Below are 21162 nucleotides of genomic sequence, written 5' to 3' on the forward strand. Positions count from 1 at the left end.
GTATACTATAAAGTTAAATTATACATCTTTTCAAACAATTATTCATCTTGTCAAACTGTCCAATACAGCTTTTATTTACTATGATGATATTCTATTGTTGGGTGTACATGGGTGTAGATAATGATCTTCACCCGCTCGAGAAGAAAATGAATGAACGGAGAGAAATAAATGGTTAATATATTATGAGAATTATATTAAAAATTGAATGATGTAAGTTTATTGTTTAAATAAGATAAAGCAAAATATAGGCCGGCGAAGCGGGCTAGGTACGCTAGTACAATATACATTGGCAGGTGGAATATATAGTCTAGCAGGGGACTCGCGCGCGGGTGCGTAAGCCGTAACAACGTCAAATCCATGACGCTCTGTTTTTTTAGTAATAACTAGTGAATAAAAACAAGTCATATCAAGCTAAAATCACGAATTAACTGTAGATAATAGTGTTTTTAAAAAAAATCGTTAAGCTATAATAGTGTTAATAGTGCTAACTAGTGCTAAAACAAAATAATTAAAACTGTGGTGACGTAAAATTGAGCTCTAACAAGAGTGCCAAGGCCGGCCATTCACCGGCCGGGCCATTGACCTCCGCACCGCACGACTGTCCCCGTCGCACGCCAGCGGTAGCAGCGGTGCGTCCCTGTCGGCGCTGCGCAGAAGGACACTGTCGCCGTTGCACCTCGCGACGCGCGACGCGTGAGTCACAAGCATGTCACAAACCACAGAACTACGAGCGCGCGCAAATATGAGCTGTGTGGCCTGTAGCAACAAGGTCGCAACTAACGAACTACTAAACTGCACCTCTTGTCGGGGCGCTTTTCATTTTGAGTGCCTCAACATGACAAAATCACAATTTGAGGGGCATTCAAATGATCTTAGACGCTCTTGGAGATGCATGCAATGCGAGCAAATTACACGCCGCTCGAGGAATGACAACACCCCTGTACGACGTAACTTCGAAGGCGACATGACGACGACAAGTATCGACACTGACATGTCCATGGACGACCGCTTCGCCGAGGATCGCAGCATCCTCGGCAACACAATTACTGCAGAAACCCCCACCCGCAAAACCACTACGTCATCCCCGTTAATCAACACAAACTGTACATTAGAACAAATTAGCCAGTTATTAGACACAAAGCTAGAAATAAATAAAAGGTCCACCCTTAGTGAGTTAAAAACGATGATTCAAACCGAAATAAACTCAGCAATTAACACACTTAAACAAGAACTCACACATAAGACAGGTATGTTATTTAGTGAACAGACAAACATAAAGAAAGATATAAGTGAACTAAATGGAAAAATGAAGACCATGGAATCGGAGTGTCACAAATTAAAAACTGAAATAAACAGTATATCGGAACGGTTTGCACTTAAACCTAAGCCAGAGAATGGCGCAGATACCAGCAAAAGAATAGTGCTTTATGGTCTGAACGAGTACCATCGCGAAACAGAGGCGGAGCTAAATGATAGGATAATTAACTTATTTGGCAACATACTCAACATAAATCTTCTAGGCTATATCGAAGACTTAAACCGCATCGGAAAGAAAAGTCCACGACGCCCTATAGTCATCGAACTCATAAGTAAAAGGATGACCAAATATATATTACAGAACAACCGGTACTTCAGAAACACCGGATTTGCCGTCACAGCATTCCTAACCGGCGAAGCTTTGCAAGAGAGGAAAGAACTGAAAGAAGAATACTTGAATGCACGGAAAAGTGGTAAACGGGCATCGCTACGAGGCAGTAAGCTGATCATTGACGGGAAAGAAATAAGCAGAGCTAGTACATCCCACCACATGAATGAATCACAGCAGTCACAGCCCCGCAACATTGATATGGAATTCTACAGCCGGCCTACCCATAATCCACACATCAACGCAGAAATTCATGAGACATTTCGGAACTAATAGTAATAGTAACAACAAAGATAAAAATTTTAACATATTGATACAGAATGCGCAGAGCGTAAAGAACAAATCTGATATATTAACGAGTTTCCTTGAGGAACAAAATATTGACGTAGCATGTATTTCTGAAACTTGGATCTCTGACTCCCAAAAAGACTTTGTAAAGATAGACGGCTACAACTTTGCGGCATCCTTTCACCGTAAATACCGGCAGGGAGGTGGTGTCGCAATACTTGTTAAGAATGGTATAGAGTTTAAGGATAGACATGATATAACGGATTTATCGACCGAATACATCATCGAGTGCTGCGCGATAGAGTTAACTATACAAAAGCTAGTACTCATAAATGTGTATCGTGCTGATCGCGAAATTGAGGTCTTCTTTTCTTGCATAGAAAATCTGCTTAAAAAAATTCGCGCCAAATTACCGAAAAAACAAATTATAATAGCGGGAGACTTTAATATTGATGCCCTTGCAACGCCTAAAACAAAAGACTACCGTAAACTCTCGAATCTATTGCTGGAACTAAACCTCTTGCAATTAATAAACCAACCAACCCGGGTAACTGAAACGACGTCCTCGTGCATAGACTTAGTTTTCACTGATAAGAAAAACCTCGTTACTAAAGTCGAGGACCATGGTATCTCAGATCACAAAAGTATAATCTGCGCGCTCAAAGTCGACGATGAACCAAAAACAAACCTTACCCGTTATTTAACTAAACGTATCTTCAATACCAAATCATTGTCTAATTTTAAAGCAAGACTAAAAACTGTAACCTGGAATAAAATAATATCGCAGAATAACAACGCTAACGAAAACTACAACAACTTTATTAACCAATTAACACAAACCCTAGATCTATGTATTCCTAAACGACGACTTAAGATTAAAACCACAACAAAAACCTACCTAGCCACCGGGCTAAAACGGTCTTGCCGCCACAAGCGTATAATAAAAATACTGATTAATGAGTCCAACAACAGTATTTTAAAAAGACATCACAAAATTTACAGTAAACTGCTTAAAAAATGTATAAAACAATCGAGGAAATTAGATAATATACAAAAGATGCGTAACTCTAAAAGCAAAACGAAAACCATGTGGTACATAATAAGAGATTTGACGAGCAGGAACAGGCAGACAGACACTAAAAATATAACACTCTCTACTCAATCGGGTTTCGTCCAGGAACCACAAGCAGTCGCGGACATATTTAACGAGTTCTTCATATCGGTTGGAAGGTCATCCTTTGACGATGAGACGTGCTCTGAAAACCGCAACCCGTATAATATGTGTAATGCACAATCACGATCTATTAACTCTTTGTTCCTAGAGCCGGCTACCGAGCACGAAATACATAACACTATTCGTAGATTAGAAAACAAACGCAGCTTCGGCGCAGATGAAATCCCACCGATATTAATTAAAAATTGCATTAATGAATTAACCTCCCCATTGACATTTTTAATAAACCAATCGTTCAACGAAGGCTACTGCCCCGATAAACTAAAAATAGCAAAAATAAGACCCATTCTGAAGAAAGGCGGGAAACCCAATGATCCCAGTAGCTACCGACCTATCGCCTTATTGCCAGCACTATCAAAAATTTTCGAAAAAACCATAACCAACCGTGTGTATGGTTTCCTCGAAAAATACAACATCTTAAATGAAGCCCAATATGGCTTTAGGAAAAATCGATCGACAACCCTAGCCGTCTTTAAATACATTCAGGAGGTTCTAGACTGTTTGGAGGGAAAAAAGTATGGTGTCGGGCTGCTGTTGGACATGACCAAGGCCTACGACAGGGTTTCCCACAAGATACTGCTCAAAAAAATTTATGATTCGGGTATACGAGGGAACGCTCACCGATGGCTGGAAACCTACTTGAAGGACAGACGACAGTTCGTACAAGTGCAATATCGCGATGAACAGACTAACGTAATAAACGACTTTGAATCCGACGTACGTGTTTCTAATTGGTCCATACCACAAGGAAGTGTCATTGGATGTATACTATTTTTGATATATATTAACGACCTACCTACCTATATAGACTCGATAAACTCACACTCGCGATGCATCATGTTTGCGGATGACGTATCGATCCTATCCATGTGCTCGAATGAGACAGATTGTGAAAATTTTATCTCAGAAAATCTAACAAACATCAAAAACTATTTAAATTCCAATAACCTCGAAATGAATGTTAACAAAACTAAGTTGATACAATTCCGGCCACACCAAAAACAACCACTAAATCTAAGATCGCTCGTGAATACTACAAAAATCAAAGAAGTTACAGACTTCACCCTTCTCGGCCTAACTATTGATACACACCTGAACTGGAAGAGCCATATTCAAAATTTAAGCGTCAAGCTCTCACGATTTGTATATGCTCTCAGCATACTAAAAGCAAATACAAGTTATGAAATTGCACTCTCCGCATACTATGCATACGCGTATTCTTGGATAAGATATGGGATAATCCTCTGGGGTGCAAGCACCAACGCAGAGGATATCTTCATCCTCCAGAAAAAATGTATCCGCATTCTAGTCAACATAAAACCTCGCGAAAGCTGCAGACCCCACTTTCTAAATAAAAGAATTTTGACACTACCCTCAATTTATATCATGGAGACGGCTCTATTTGTTAGAAAGCACCATTACCTGTATAAAACAGTGGACAATGCAAAAAAACACGAGAGAAGCACGCGTCGCAAAAATAAGCTTGTACACCCTAGGTGCAAACTTAAAATGTCCAGCAGAGGCCCATTAAACAGATCGGTAAATATTTATAATAAAATCCCGAAATATATTACTGACGAAAATACTGATGCAGCCTTTAAGCGGAAACTCAAAGAATGGCTCATACACAACTGCTTCTATGAGATAGATGAGCTATTGCAATCCTAAAACTAGACGTACTTTACCTTACTTTAATATACCTACTCAAGACCTCAATAGCGTGACAGCTTATAATTTAAATTCAAAACGACTATGTACATCTAACTTAACTAAACTAAGTGTTTGTTGCTGACTATAATTGTTGTAAATGAATTAGTAAACATCATCATTATCATTTTTCTCTACAGCGAACACGTGACAGGACCTATGACAGAACTAATCTGACTAACTATCTTTAACACTGACATACTTATTAAATTATAATATTATACATTTTGACATTAAACTATTAATTATGAATCTGCCATTAAATTAAAACCTTTTGATTAACAAATAACTAACAAACTATTATATAAGACATATTTTATTAGATTAATATCGATAGGTACTAAATATTGGAATAATGTAATGAACTTCGCAACAATGTAGCAACGCCCTGACAGGGCATCATGTGTATGTACTATAGTTGTAAGGCATGTACATGGAAGCTATGAATAAATGAATTGAATTGAATAGTAAATTCTGGGGTATAAAGTACGGAAGTATAAACTACACTCAAAGTATCCATGCAAAAAGTTTCAAACTTCAAAGTGCATATCTGATTCATAGCACCAATCACGATACCTTCCTGCTCACGTCAGCGATATTCAAATGCAGCCCGCAGCGGAAATATCGCCTAGCAGACTATAATGCAAATTCTCTTTGAAGCGTGGAAAGTTTCCGAGGCTGAGCCCTGTGGAGTACGCAGCTTCTCCAAGATTAGTCTGATAACTAGTGCTCCAGAGTCATATTGGCAAAAAATGCCTTGTAATCGATATTTCCCGTCTTTTGTCAAATTTTCTAGAGCAGTGTTGAGAACCGTCCATATTATTAATGCGAAAAATTCTCTCTTTTATTTTATTAGTTATCAATATCTCCATTTTCTCGGCTCCTATTTTGGCAAAATTTGGCATAAAGATATCTCATTTTCTCTCCAAAAAACAATAAATAATTTTTATCCCGAGAAACGTTATAAATTGGTATGTCTGTGGGAAATACTTTTAAAGCTTACATCGGAGGTTTTTCCATTTGCCATTATGTACCTGATTGATGATTTAGGCGTGTACAAACATTTTAATTTTCATCAGCCCGAAAAGCAATTGATTGAATGCTTGTATGGGAATTATGAAGGAGAATGGTGGCCTCATATTATCTGAGATTAAGTTCGGGAATATGAGCAATTTCCTTGTCTTTTGGTTACGCGTTTATTAATTTTGTACCGCCCGAAGCGGTATTGTCTTTAAGCCTAAGTATCCAAGCAAACGGGCCTCGGGCCACAACCACAAAACGCCGCCACCGGAATATTGTATCGTATCGTCGATTTGTATCGTGAGGCGGAATAAAACTCCAACCTATATAAAATGTATGAAACGTACTAAAAATATTCCGGCCGCGTTTTGTGGTTGATGCCAGTGGCCCGTGGGCAATGACACTATTACATTTCTTTGTAAGCAAGTTTTGCTTACGAACCATTAGCTACACCTTCCAGTATTAAAAAAAGGGTTCTTTAGGTCTGTCATAATTATGTTGTGATCCTCAGGTAGGAATCAAAAAGGGTGGGAACAAATTCGTAAAGCTGGTGTATATTCATCATTTCAGAAACGGCAAAATCCGGTATTATTATTCTAGGTTTAAAAAAGGAAATAGATGTCAATACTCGTTAGTTGATATTTGAAGAAAAGAGATTACGATATTATTATACGATTTGGGAGTTTAATATACAACGTGTAAATGAAAACCGGAATAGTAAAACAGAGGCGTTAGAGGTACATTAATTACTGCCACTGAAACTTACATGTGAAACCGAAACCCTAATAGATTTTGAGTTAACCATTGCAATAGTTTTTAATGAAAAAAAATCAGACACAGTCCTAAGAACACATGCAAAAGTAAAATAGAGTGACACCTGCCACTTTATTAGGTACGCTTCGCATACCGTAGGTACTATACACGTGTCGGTCTTTTATCTTCAATAGGGTATTCATAAGTAAACACTAAGAATGTTTTGAATTAGTTTGTATGGACAAATAAACGTGCTTCTTTTGATTTAATAATTTTACAGTGTGAGTCCTTATGAAATATACTTATGCACTCATTAACAGTATTTCTTAATCCCGCTACACGTTTTATCGAGTCGATTAGAGATTGCGTCAACTCTTTGGTTTTTAAATTTAAATAACTCCGGATCCGAACAGCTCTTACTACATTAATGAGCGCCCAATGATCTTCATAAAGTTTTGCATAGTAACATTTTATCATAATAGTTGTCAGTGTGGTGTTCATAGTTGATTGAACTGCTAAATTGCAACTGGTTTGATCGACAGGAACAATGTAATATTCGATTCTCGCTGTCAGCGATATTCAAATGCGGTCCGCAGTTAAATTATTGCCACACAGATACTATGCTAATACTATTTGAATTGTAGAAACTTTCGAAAGCCTCCAAGCCTTCGCTGGCAAAGGCGAACAGAGGCTATTCGATAAACTGAGAGTCGCTCCAGTAAGAATCAATATTGACGAAATAATTGTTCTTAAAAATTTGCAAGGCAAAGTTATTACCTCATCACTTGCACAATAATTAATTATAATCAGCTTTTGATTTGGACTTAGCCTGTAGAGACAGATTTTTATTACTTACCATAAAGTAAGACGTTATACAAGAATAAAGGCCACGCACCATAGACAAAACAGAGCCAGGCAAAGTTATTAGGTAACCTCATCTCTTCAATAAAATTTTACGTTGATATGCACATTAATTAATTATAAATTGCTGTTAGCTGATACCTGGCCTGTAAAATCTAATTTCTATAAACAGATAATTCAGACGCACACTAAATTAGGTACATGTAACGCAAGGCAAATGCATCTCGATGGAGCAGGATAAAACGTTTCCTTTCAAATAGTTACTTTCACTTTGCCTTAACTTCAATCACATGGTTTGACATGACTGCATTGTTAAATATACAAATATAAATACTACTTTTATTGACACTATTTTTTACTTCATTATTTTTTTACTATGTTTATATTATTTGCATGGAATAAAAGGCTTTTTTTTTATTTATTAAATATACTACGACAATACACACATCGCAATCTAGCCCGAAAGTAAGCGTAGCTTGTGTTATGGGTGCTGAGATAGCTGATGAATATTTTTTTATGAATATAATACACATAAAAAGATTCATGTTCATCACACAAACATTTTCCAGTTGTGGGAATCGAACCCACGACCTTGTATTCAGAAAGCACGGTCGCTGGCCACTGCGCCACTCGTATTATGTATTTTCTGACTGAGAATTTTTGGTATTAGTCCCGAATAAGGAAATTTGCGATGAGAGCTTTCTCGGAGAGCACGTTAAGCCGTTTGTCCAGGTTATTATCACTTACTTGTGCTAATAGTCGCTAAAGCCCACCAACGCGCATTGGTGCAGGTTGGTGAGTCTATACTCTAAAACCACCTCGTATGAGAGACAATGGCTGTGCTCAGCAGTGGGGCATAATATGATTTTGCCGATGCTACGGAATTGGTGCATTTCTTAACAGATGTTATTAGTTATAATGTTGTAATAACAAAAAGAAAAAATAATTAACATCTTCCTCCATCCCCTTTTTTAACAACCTTAAGGTATAAACCATTTTACGACCTTAGAAAACTCACCGTGAACGATCTATCTCTTATACGTATGGTAACATCGTACATATTTTCATAAAACGAGATGATGCAATGTTATATTGCTTGCTGTATTCAACGCAACATTAAATTTGAATATTTGATATTTTCGCAGAAAAGCATATCTCATCTAGCGTTCACCGGAATTCTCTATAAAACTTCGAAAAATATTTCCTTAAACAATTCTGTTTAGCAGGGGCGTTCCTTGAATAGCTACTTTTCAAAACCCAAGCCAATTCACAATCCATACACATAGTACCATTTTATAAGAGTAAAAGGACGTCGTCAAAATTCGCCTAAGAATAAATAAACTCAAGCTCGGGCATGCATGGAGTGCTGCAGCCATTTATGGAATGGCTCTGCCAAGAAATAGCTCTATGCTTTGGATTCGTTGAATCGTCGTGCTAGGAGACTCATTGGCAACGACGTTTTGAACACCGTCACAAGGTTGCCTATCTAGCGGTATTATTCTACAAGATACATTTCGGAGAGTGTTCTCAGGAGCTCTTCGATTTGGTCGAACCATCTTGTTTCTACCATTGAACTGCGAGACACAGAAAGAATCTGCAACGTTACGTAATTGAAATACCATCAACACGTACGAAACGCTTTGTATGAATGTGAATTTCTGATATGTACCGCTAAATCCCTTCCATCTTCCATGTTCCGAATAGGCATCTTCTAGGCAAGCGCGCCCCATTTTAGGCTGCATCATCGCCTACCATCCATATGTAATTGCATTCAAGGGTTAGTCAAGGTATATTTAAGAAAAAACGAACATTTTCCTTTTACTTGCATTCTTTTGATGAAACTTGATTTTGATTTGAAAATGAACGGACACTCCGCATTATTATAAAATAAATAAATGGAAATTTTGTTTACTTTTCGACACACTCCGTATTTTAAATCATAATAACAATATTTACAGTTGTAAGTGTCGCGAGACTGAAGTGGCAATGGGCCTGGCTCTCGGAGAACAGCTCGGAGAATCGATGGACGTTGGCTTTCCAAGGTGTTGAATAGCGAAGCTGCACCGGTAAACTCAGCGTTGGTTTACCTTCGACAAGGTGGACAGACGACATCAAGTCGCAGGAAGCCGCTGAAAACAAGCGACCCAGGATCGTGGATTTTGGAACGCCCTACAAGAGACCTATGTCCAGCAGTGAATATCAATCGGTTGGAGTGATGATAATGAAGATGATTTACAGTATAATAGGAATTTATCATTTATAATTTGATTATTATAAATGATAGAGTTTTCGATTGTCAGTTACAATAACTTTACGCCCGTTTGTATTTCCCTTTGCTCTAGATTTTCTATTTGGCCGAGACAGTGTGTCCGGTGGAAGGAAATTGTTCTCAAAGCCACAAGGTTCTAATAAAGAGCCGTTGGGGAGTTATGTCTAAGAATATATGATTAAAAACTAACAGTGTCATGAAAACGAAATATTTAGTGAATAGTTAGTGAAAACGAAATAGTTCGTGAATAGTTAGAAAATAGTTTCGATTGTTGCTCTCGCCATCATCATCACTACCATGTAAAAAGTAAAAGTGCCATCTATGGGAATATTTGAAGAAATATTTTACTTTGACTTAAACTTACCCGTGCCTAGGAGCGCATTGTAGGCAGTGGCTCTCTGTTATATCAATTTCTAAAACCCTATTGTCTATCAGACAAGAGGTCTGTGCTTAAGAGCGGAACGTCAATAGGCTGAGAGCGTGTGTGTGATGATGGTATTTACATTAATTAAATTAAGTTACGACAGTACATCTCTACCCATTTAAAGCTGGTTTGAATTAATTCGTATCTATAAATCTCAAAAGACCGGAGAGAAACAATATTGAGGAAAACGAACCATTAAAATTTTACGAACAGACGAACTTAAATGAACAGGACTTCCGGACGTGGGCCTGCATTTAATTATAATGAATCGGAGCTGGTCGGCTTCAAAGCCCCACTTTGTTTGAATAGTTACTTTACCGTCAAACTTAGTTGAAACAAATGGTGAACTGTGCAACTTGAGTCTGTCAGAGCAACTCGGCGTCAACCGCTATCTTAATTAAATCACTCCATGCGCACTATAACGAATTTGTTAAAACTTGCTATGGCACTGTCGACTGATCAACAGAATATTGCAAACTTCAGCGCAAATGCTACTTGAAATATTGGTCAGAGTCTAAAACATAATATGAGATACTTTATTTGTAAGACAATAGGAAAGTAAAAAAAAAATCCATCTATCTATATATATCCCAGACTATTAATGTACCACAACAGGGTGCAGGACTGAAGTGCCTCTTTTAGGAGAGAAGGACTCAGAGTCAAGGCCATACAAAGTACCCTGTGGCGAAGATTTTAAGTCTTATCTGTCTGTAATAACACCGGTAACCACGCAATTCTGCTTGGCAGCACAAATAAGCAGGGCAATAGAACTTCCCCGGACGAGCTCTGTCATAGTATTTAGTAGGAGATTCAGAAGAACTGCTTCAGCTTGCTTTTCTTCTGTTTCATGGTATTCTGGAAACATATGTCTCTGGTTACTGGACGCACACGTTGGCGATTTCTTATCAACTTGGCGAGTTCTTTACTACTTCAAGCATGTCATGTTCATCTTGGCGTTTTCTACTTGACTTGGGAATCGAAATCAGGATCTCGTGATCAAGCTAACAAAAAGACTAGCGAAAATAGCAGAAATCTCTATTTCCTTAATCTAAAAGGTTAGGCACTACATATCACTAGGCACGCTTTATAGATAAAAACCTTAGTATAAAATTCAAACGTGCAACCTCAGTCGTTCTCGAACATCGGAACATTATAGCGGAGCGTTACAGTAAAATCAACCTTAAGTTCCTCTGCTGTAATTTATTTTACAATTCTTTCGCAAGGATCGCAACGTACAGACGTGTAGTCGTCATTACACGTACGACGTTTTGCTTTGACATTACTATTATATTATTGTGTCATACTTGAAAACGACTCTGCTATTGCGAGCGTGAATATATACTTAGAGCACAAATCTTATAAGAACAAAAACTTGCTATTACATCTCAGCCGTTACATAACACCCGATTGGCGCAGTGGGCAGCGACTCTGCTTTCTAAGTCCAAGGCCGTTCGAGGTTCGATTCCAGAACTAGAAAATGCTTGTGTGATGAACATGAATGTTTTTCAGTGTCTGGGTGTTTATCTGTATATTCTAAGTATTTATGTGTATTATATTCATGAAAATATTAATTAGCTATCTTAGTACCCATAACACTAGCTACGCTTACTTTGGGGCTAGATGGCGATGTGTGTATTGTCGTAGTAGTATATTTATTTATCTCAAATCAAACTCTCCTTGAAGAAATCTAACACTCCAAACTTGATCAAATTGAGCGACCCAAAGTGTCACTTGGAAACGTGTCCCTGCATTTAAGTCCGGTGAATCTGAGCCGTTCAGCAAAGCCGCACTTTGTTTGACTAGTTACTTTACTGTCCAAGTTGTTAAGACAAACGGCAAACTGTGCAAGTTGAGCCTCTCGAAGGAACCCGGCCATCGACCGCCATCTTAATTAAAGTACTTCATGCGCTTCAATACGATAAATTTGCTAAAACCTCCATTGATTCTATAAAATGCAGTTAAAATTGGTACGTTGATCTAAAAATGTGGTATTCTTTTTTTTATTGTTGACGGCTTTATGACCTATATTTTAGTGTATATAATATAGTCAGTATCATCATCTGAAACCTATTTTACGTCCCACTATGGGGCGCATGGCTCGTTTCTCATAGGAGATACATTTTTAGACCACGCTGCTCTAATGCGGGTTGGTGGGCTTTAACGACTATTATCACTATTAACTGATAATATGCGGGACCGCAGCGGCAATAGCCCAGTGGGTAGGACTGCGACGGGAGCCGAGTTCGAATCCCTGCACGCACCTCTAACCTTATCTAAGTTATGTGCGTTGTTAGCAATTAAAATATCACTTGTTTTAACGGTGAATTAGAAACATCGTGAAGTAATCTGCACGCCTGAGAGTTCTCCATAATGTTCTCAAAGGTGTGTGGAAACCACCATTCCGCACTGGGCCAGCGTAGCAGACTGCGGGCTTACACCGCCAACGGGCTGGTACCAAAAATTCTATAGTATAAAATACACAACACCTTTTATAATTAGGCCCGATCCGGGATTCGTAACTAGGACCTAGTGATCCGTAGTTAAACATGCTAACCTCTAGACCAAGCTTCCTAGCAGTTAAATTAAAGTTTAGTAGTTAACAAGTCTGACTTCGAATCACGCGGTCCTTGGTATGATATTCGGTGGGACAAAAATTGTTAGACATTTTTATGTATTAAAACAGCTTAGGAGATTCCTGTCTCGTAATATGGAGGAAACCAGTACCCAGCCATGAGAGTTTAAAATTGTTAAAGATAATTTTATGTAACAAGCGCAATATGGTCAGCGTGATTTGCGTGAGTGGAGCAATATTGATGCTAAATGAAACTGGATGGGTTTTCGACCAGACGTTACAACGTTGATACTGGGTGAAACTTGAGGGATATTCGACTGGAGGTTGCAAGGTTTTTGCTAGATGACACTTGGTGAGTTCTTGAGAGAAAGTTGCAAAAGTCATACAAGAAGAAATGCATGGATTTTCGACTGGAGATTGCAACATTGATACGTGATGAAACTAGATGGGTTTTTCGTCTGGGGGTTGGAACGTTAATACTAGATAAAATTGGATAAGTTTTCAACGAGAGGTTCTTATTGAAACGAATCGAGCTCAGGACCTCGTAATCCTTAGTTGAACATACTAACCCCTTGACTAATAAAGCAGTTTTAAATTAAAATTCTTTCGTCCATAACAAACATGCCACAACCCTAAATTATTCAGTTAGTAAATTAATAAGGTATAGTTGGCAGTTTCTATAGTTTATGTGTTTAATTAAAACTACAATTTAGATCAACTTTAAAATTTCCCCCTCAAATTGAAAGTTTGAAAAGTAGTTATTGCTTAAGAACACTTTATATAACTTAGGCAGTTAATTAACAAGTCGAAGTACGCCGGGGTTCTCCATTTCTATAAGCGGGTGTTAATTTAATATTGAAGCATTAAGTTTTAATTATTTCGATAAAATTGAATCAATACCTGGTTTTATCGATATATTTGTTGGTTCCTTTATAAATTTACCTAAAGAACAAATAGCTTTACCTATAAGTGACTGGGTGAAAGGCTTTTAGGCAGTGGCATGCATAGATGGTATGGACAGGTTATGCAGATGATGAGTTATAAATAATTAAGGGTGGGCTTTTTATAACTCTTACAATGCCTTAAGTATTTTATAACTCGTACAGGAGATTTTCTTTATTTTATATCATCTGCATACCCTGTGCATACTCTCTATGCACTGAGTACCTACTGTTTATTTATATCTTGCGCATAAAATATTTTAAATGTATGTGTATTATGAAAAAACTACATAAGTATTTTAAGCTTACTTTAAGGCAGTAGAAGTCTTGAAATTAAGCGTAATGTTTCAAGTACGAAAAATCTGACGATTTAAAAAATAATTCTTCTAGAAGAGTATTTAAAAATTGTATTTCATACCTGTGCAATCGTAATTAAAAGCAGAGTACACTACCAATATTTTAAAACCTTTTTTCTTCGACACACCTACCTTCTCGATAAGCCTTTCTTATATATTACTAGAAGTGACCTGCGGCTTCGCTCGCGTAAATTACGGGACGCCGCGTACTGCTCAATAGTAATTTACTTCAATAAAACAGATACCAAACGTAGTTGTAAAAATTAGATTCGTTACAGTTTCAATATAAGTATACTTAGATATTATAATATACATAAATAAATAATAAATAAATAAATATACTACGACAATACACACATCGCCACCTAGCCCCAAAGTAAGCGTAGCTTGTGTTATGGGTACTAAGATGACTGATGAATATTTTTATGAATTATATATACATAAATACTTATAAACACCCAGACACTGAAAAACACTTAATGCTCATCACACAAACATTTTCCAGTTGTGGGAATCGAACCCACGGCCTTGGACTCAGAAAGCAGGGTCGCTGCCCACTGCGCCAGTCGGCCGTCACATGAAAGTGTGTTTGTCAGTTATATGATATTTGCGGCTCAACCATTGCACCGAGCATGATATTCGGGGTACACCTTATTTATATAGTGATGCCAATTCAGATGTAAGTAGGTACACGCATTTCTAAACTTATCCAAAATAATAAATCAAAAGTTATGTTATTGTTTTTGTACGGGAATATTTTTAAGGGCAGCCCTGTTTTAGCCTTTCTAATTAAATTTATTACAGAATTCATGTAAAACAGAATAATAGTTAAAAATATTGTTTAATGTCTTATACATTGCTATCAATTCACTTTATATTTTTATACCCAAACTTCATTCTTCAAAAGTTTTCCACAATAACTATTCATTAGCCGAAACAACGTTTGAATATATTTGAATGTTGTAAGTAAATGAATTAGAAGGGGGAGCGGTTCATCCGTTCGGATTAAGGAATTCGAAGGGAAATAGGCAACGAACATTTTCCTTATCTTTTGTTGAAAATGTGTTCATTAATTTTGCGTCCTCTGCACTAAGCTCGCACTTCGTTCGGATGAAAAATGAGAGCATAATTGCGACAGATGTGCTTTGACGTTCAGTGAAGCAGAGTTATTTACTTGTGAAGGAAACCATGTTATTGTTAGTTCTTTTAACGATCCCGGGTCTTACTAGGAGTACGATTACAAACTTTCAGTTATATCTGCGAGCTTTTATTGAACTTGTTTTGTTAGTACGTAGGTATTATTTCTAAGGGTTTTATAGAAAGTTATTGTTGTATATTTAATCATTCAAATTGGCCTGAATTGGCTGAAAACCCGTTTGTGGCATCATCACTCAATCTCCCATGCGGGAGAATTCGCCCATAATTACCACGCTGGGTAGAAGGGTTGGTGATCGCAGTAGGAGTTAGCAGTGTCAAAGAGGACGCTTCTGCCCCTTCTCCGTAGGAAGAAGAGGTTTGGTGATAACTTTATTCTCATCTGCCTTCACCACATGGCAGATACATAATAGATGATTGTTACAACTATAGGTATTCAAAATCTCAAAGCTCGAGGGCTCCAAACGCGCATTCTATGGCTAATATGCTACGAGCTATAATTATGTGCACCCATTTTCTCGTTTTATCTCATAGAAACAGGAAGAGAAATTCATTAACTTTAGGTCTAAGATTAGCTGGGTACTGAACGTTCATAATGAAACTTATATATTGCAAGTAGCTGTTGCCCGTGACATCCTCTGTGTATGTTATTTAACAATTCATGGGAACCATTGCATTCAAACATTATAAAAAGTATCCTACGCCGTCTCCAGGATAGCAGCTATCTTTGTGGAAAATTTCGTGTGATACCGTGCGTAAGCAAAAAATGAAAATACATATATATACTGTTATTTTGTTATATTAATAGAGAATATAATTAAAATTATAAACTACTTACAATTAAATTACTTAATTTAATAAATTACTTACTTGTTAATCATATCTTAAACTTTTGTAGAAATTCATTACTATTGTAAAATTATTTTGCAATTAGGTACTAAAATAGTCTTTTCTAAAATTTAGGTACTGCTAATCCATTTCTATCGTCCGAGAACAATGCTAGTCTTTGTGCTAATAGGTATAATTGTATGTACTCGTATGTTCATCTTGTATTTATATAGTTGGCTGCGTTTATTATATGTTTTTATTGCAAATAATTCTGCACATATAAATGCATACTAGTAAATTTAGCTATGTCATAGACCTCGCGAAATTCCATTACGATCAATAGATGAGTAACATTTACTAAGAACATAGAATACCTACAGTTCTACGCTAGTTCCCATTCAAGTTGGCACTGCAAGTTTAGGAACTAAACTGTCTTTAGCAAATATTAATTGGAGAGGTTTCTACTCCCATCTCAAGACAAATATTTAGGACTGAGTTTGCGAGAAGTAGTATTAGAGACTACACAGTACACACTAAACTTGCACAATGGGTGGTTTTTTACGGAATATTTAATAAGAACCTTTCAACTGAAACATAGGGCATCTATCTATCTATCTATATATACATAAAAGAGAAAGTGTGTGGGTATGTTTATTAAGGCTCCGAAACGGCTGGTCCGATTTCAATGAAACTTTCAGGGAATCTCCGAATTGACCTGGCGAGTAGTTCTGTAAAGTTTGGTGACGATCGGAGCACTCCTATTTTTGAACTGTCAAACTGTCAAATAAAGCTTTTATTTACTATGATGATATTCTATTGTTGGGTGTACATGGGTGTAAATAATGATCTTCACCCGCTCGAGAAGAGAATAGAAGAGAATGAATACGGAGAGAAGTAAATGATTTAATATATTATGAGACTTCAATTAAACATTAAATTATGTAACTTTATTGTTTAAATAAAATAAAGCAAAATCTAGCCCGGCGAAGCGGGCTGGGTACGCTAGTAAGCAATAAAGCAAATCTTGATAATCACGCTATTTTAACGTTAAACTATTATACAGTTTGGCAGAGCTTCGGCTCACAATGTTAACTTTAGTCAAAAAAACTCAAAGATGTGCTCGCATGGCATTTTATTGCTTTACCCCTTCTACCGTAGACGATCAGTAGCTAGAGTGGAGGCTTAGCTAGGATTAGCTGGCTTAGCTTGGCTCAAAATGTTTGCTTTTATTGGCACGCAATGATCGGAGATGTCATGTAACACAAACTTAAAGTCAAAGTGAAAGTCAAAAATATCTTTATTCTAATAGATATAGAGTATCCCATAAATGGCACTTACATGCATGTACATTACATGAAAAATGTGTATAATGGGAGTGAGATGACGGGGATAACGATATTCGTAAATATTGGATATAAGCAGGCGTTACTTTGCGGAAATCCATGATATAATATTATGAAAATTAAGCTTATTTTGCTATACTCCGCGAAAAGCCGGAGAATCTGTGTGGCGTAATTTATAATTAACTACTACTTGAATAAAGATATTTTTGACTTTGACTTTGACTTTTACTCTAGTTAGAGCACATCTCTAATAAAAGAGGATTCTTATGCCCAGCAGTGGGACTTTAATTGGAGTGTATACATTTTGCGGATATTTTATTACCAGTTAGCCCTTGACTGCAATCGCATGTAGTGGTCAGTCACGATGCAGTCTAAGATGGTACCGGGCTGACCTGTTAGTAGTATCGCAGTTATAGTAAATAACTCACCCATAAATCTAATCGGTTTCTATCGAACCGGAACTCTTTATCGTATTGCGGCACTTCTTTGTCGGTAGGGCCGTAACTAGCCATAGCCGAAACTACAGAATTAAAAACAAACAGAATCCGTGGACACGACTGATGTTGAAGCATCAAAAGCAACAATCGATGAATTAATGATAAAAATTACATGTACGAATAAAAATGTATTTTCATACTTTGCAATAGCTTTATTAAAAAGGAATTTATATTGCGTTCCATTTTCCCGGCACTTTTTCACATGATCTTCGTCCGCTTGTGAATTATAAAGGGGATCACGGGGATATACGGGCAGTATTTTAAAACCTTTAGGTGGGTAGGTAGAATATTCAACGAACAATTTTCTCGGCTTAGGCCTGAGCCCGTTTTGAATATAGTCCTAACGTTGATGCGGCCGGATTTGAGCTTGTCACGAAGCGGTTTCAATCTTTGTTTATACTTCTATTTGCATCCGTGGACAGAGATTATGTTATTACAAAAATTCCACTGATTTACGGAACAATTTTTGAAGGTAATTTTTACGAACTCATTATTTAAATAATAATATGAATACGCCTAAGCTATGTTCGAGAACAACACGACAAGTAGGTAATTATTAACATCATCATCGTCCTAGCAACTACTTCAGGGCGCGAGTCTCCTTTAACAAAGAGAAGTGGTTAAGGTCGTTATCCACCACGCTGGCCAAGTGCGGATTGGTGGACTCCACACACCTTTGAGAATATTCGTCACAGTTAAGTCGCAAGCCTATCGCGAGATACGTTATTACCCTGCCAGTAAGTGTGTAAGGTAAAGTGCCTATGGTAAAGAATAATAAGGATTTTACGGTGTACCTCTAGCACTTTTGTGATGAAACTGTAAAAAATCTGATCAAACGCAAACGTCAAAATATTTAAAGATAACTTCTTTTATATATTTGTCATAGTCTCATGAGAAAAATAACAAATAATATATTTGAAGTTCTCTTTGGTTGGGTTATTCAAGAAATGTAACAGTTATTTTTAAAAAGCAAATGTAAAATTTATGTTCGCATCTCGTATAAAAGTTTCTTTATTTTATTCCAGCTATATTCGAACTCGACTTCAAGATTTCCTCCTTAAATTAAAAGTTATAAGAGTAGTTATTACTGAAGTAGGTAGGTACCGTTAATAAAACTTTTCCACTTAATTAACATTCGCAAGTACCAACGCCAATTTTTTTTAATTATATTATAGCTTTAGTATCGAGGAAATTTGTAATTGAAGAGTCTGCTCGTATTATCCGTTGCAGAAACAAATTTCAGTACCTCCACTTAGATTGGTCGTATTCCTAGCAAGTACCTATACAATACAATTTTTTTTCGCAAATATGTAACTCTCGCAACCATTCTGAGAAGACCCGTGTCTTGTGGTGTGCCAGAAATGGGATGATGAAGATACTGATACTATTAATGATAAAGTGTGTTTCTCATTCTTACACGCAGCAAGCAATCAATGGGTTGTCATAATTTTTACTAAGAGACAGTGTAGTTAATAAATGTTACAGGCTACTGAAAATGTAACTTTCGCAATCGGTATATGGTTCTTATAACTGACAATATGAAGCTATTCTAATGGTGGATAAAAAGCATTGCGAAGCCGGAAACTTATTCACTGGAGACATTCTAGAGTGCCAGTAATCATTTTGTAAACAAACAAATAGGTATTAACGGAATTTAGCAACTTAAGAAAAATATCGATTCAAAAAATTAACATCTTCTAGACCAACGTGCCACCTGAGGTAACATCTAATCAAATCAATTCAAATACACTTTATTATCACAAATACAAAGCATTAATAAAAATACACAATTGAAATAAAGAATAAAAGTTACAATAGGCGGCCTTATCGCTTAAAAGCGATCTCTACCAGGCAACCTACCAAATCAAATTGAGTACATGATGTTAAGAAGAAGGGTTAGGGTGTACACAAAATAATACTTAAATAATAAACATAAATTACAAAAATAAATAAATAATAATAAAATATACTTACTTCATATACGTAGATAAAATATAAAAAATATAATAGAATATTTATATACAATGAATATAATATAATATATGCAATCTATATCTACTATTATTACTAGCCAGCAGGTGTGAATGCAGTCAAGCGCCTAACTGTTTGTTTGTTTGAAGTCATTTTTATACAAGCACATTTTATACAAATTAAACACAAATACAGAAGAAACCTAGAAAATGAAATAGAGCGTGCAAAGGCGGTCTTATCACTAAAGCGATAGCTGTATATTTAAAAAAAAAACTATTTTTTACAATTAAAGCGCCACATATGAATAGTTTGTTTTTTAGTTTAACGCGACGATCTCAGGAACGCCTTTACGACGACTACTACGATTTGAAAAATTAGGTTTTTGTATATATATAACACGCTAATACCAATGGGAGCATAGCACCAATGTAGAATGTTTGAAAATAGTGTTTTTTTTTCCTTTTGTGCTTCCACTGTGTGCGCAGCGCAAACTGTTGAAGTTTAGATAAAATCGTGTATGGGTAAATGTTCCCCTTTAAATGGTCTAAAAAAAGTCCGCGACAGAATATTTCTTTCTTTTAAGGTTGGCTAATAAGCGGACGAAGTCGCAAGGGACCGCTGGTACATTTCATAACATCCCTACTAATATTATAATTATAAATGTGAATGTAAGTTTGTTTGTTACGCTTTCACGCAAAAACTACTTAACCGATCCTCATGAAACTTTGTACACATATTCTTGGAAGTGTTAGAAGTAATATAGGATACTTTTTATCCCGACATTAAGCTGTAAGAGATTGCTTTCAGCAATAAGGCCGCCTTTGCATGTCTACATTGTGTACTGTATACTCCTTACTGTTTCTTTTCCTGTATGTTATACGTGCAATAAAGTGTTTCTTCTTCTTCTTCTTCTTCTCGGTTCCTTTGGGAGAGGGGATTACTGTTTGACGATTTTACACCATAACTCCGACAAATTATAACTTTTTAAATGTTAATGGGTGCGAGGGGAATTCGTATGTAACCGTACACCCACTTATAAAGTCTTATGAACACACTAACATCTTACTGCTTTGTGCAATCAGGTAAACGGTCGTAGTACTTAGACGTAACGATCCTTTAAGTGAAGAAATCAATTTCAGCAACAATGTAATAGATTGCATCCTTTGTTAGAGCATAAATCCCATCTCCCCCAGATGTATCTTTAAAGTTCAACGCGGAGTAGCAGAAATTCTATTTCAATTTCCCTTAAAACTTTTCCAAGAGAGTAATATAAGTATTTGCTGAAAATTTTCAAACTG

Source organism: Pararge aegeria, chromosome 10, assembly GCF_905163445.1.
Source record: "Pararge aegeria chromosome 10, ilParAegt1.1, whole genome shotgun sequence".
NCBI classification, from domain to species: domain Eukaryota; kingdom Metazoa; phylum Arthropoda; class Insecta; order Lepidoptera; family Nymphalidae; genus Pararge; species Pararge aegeria.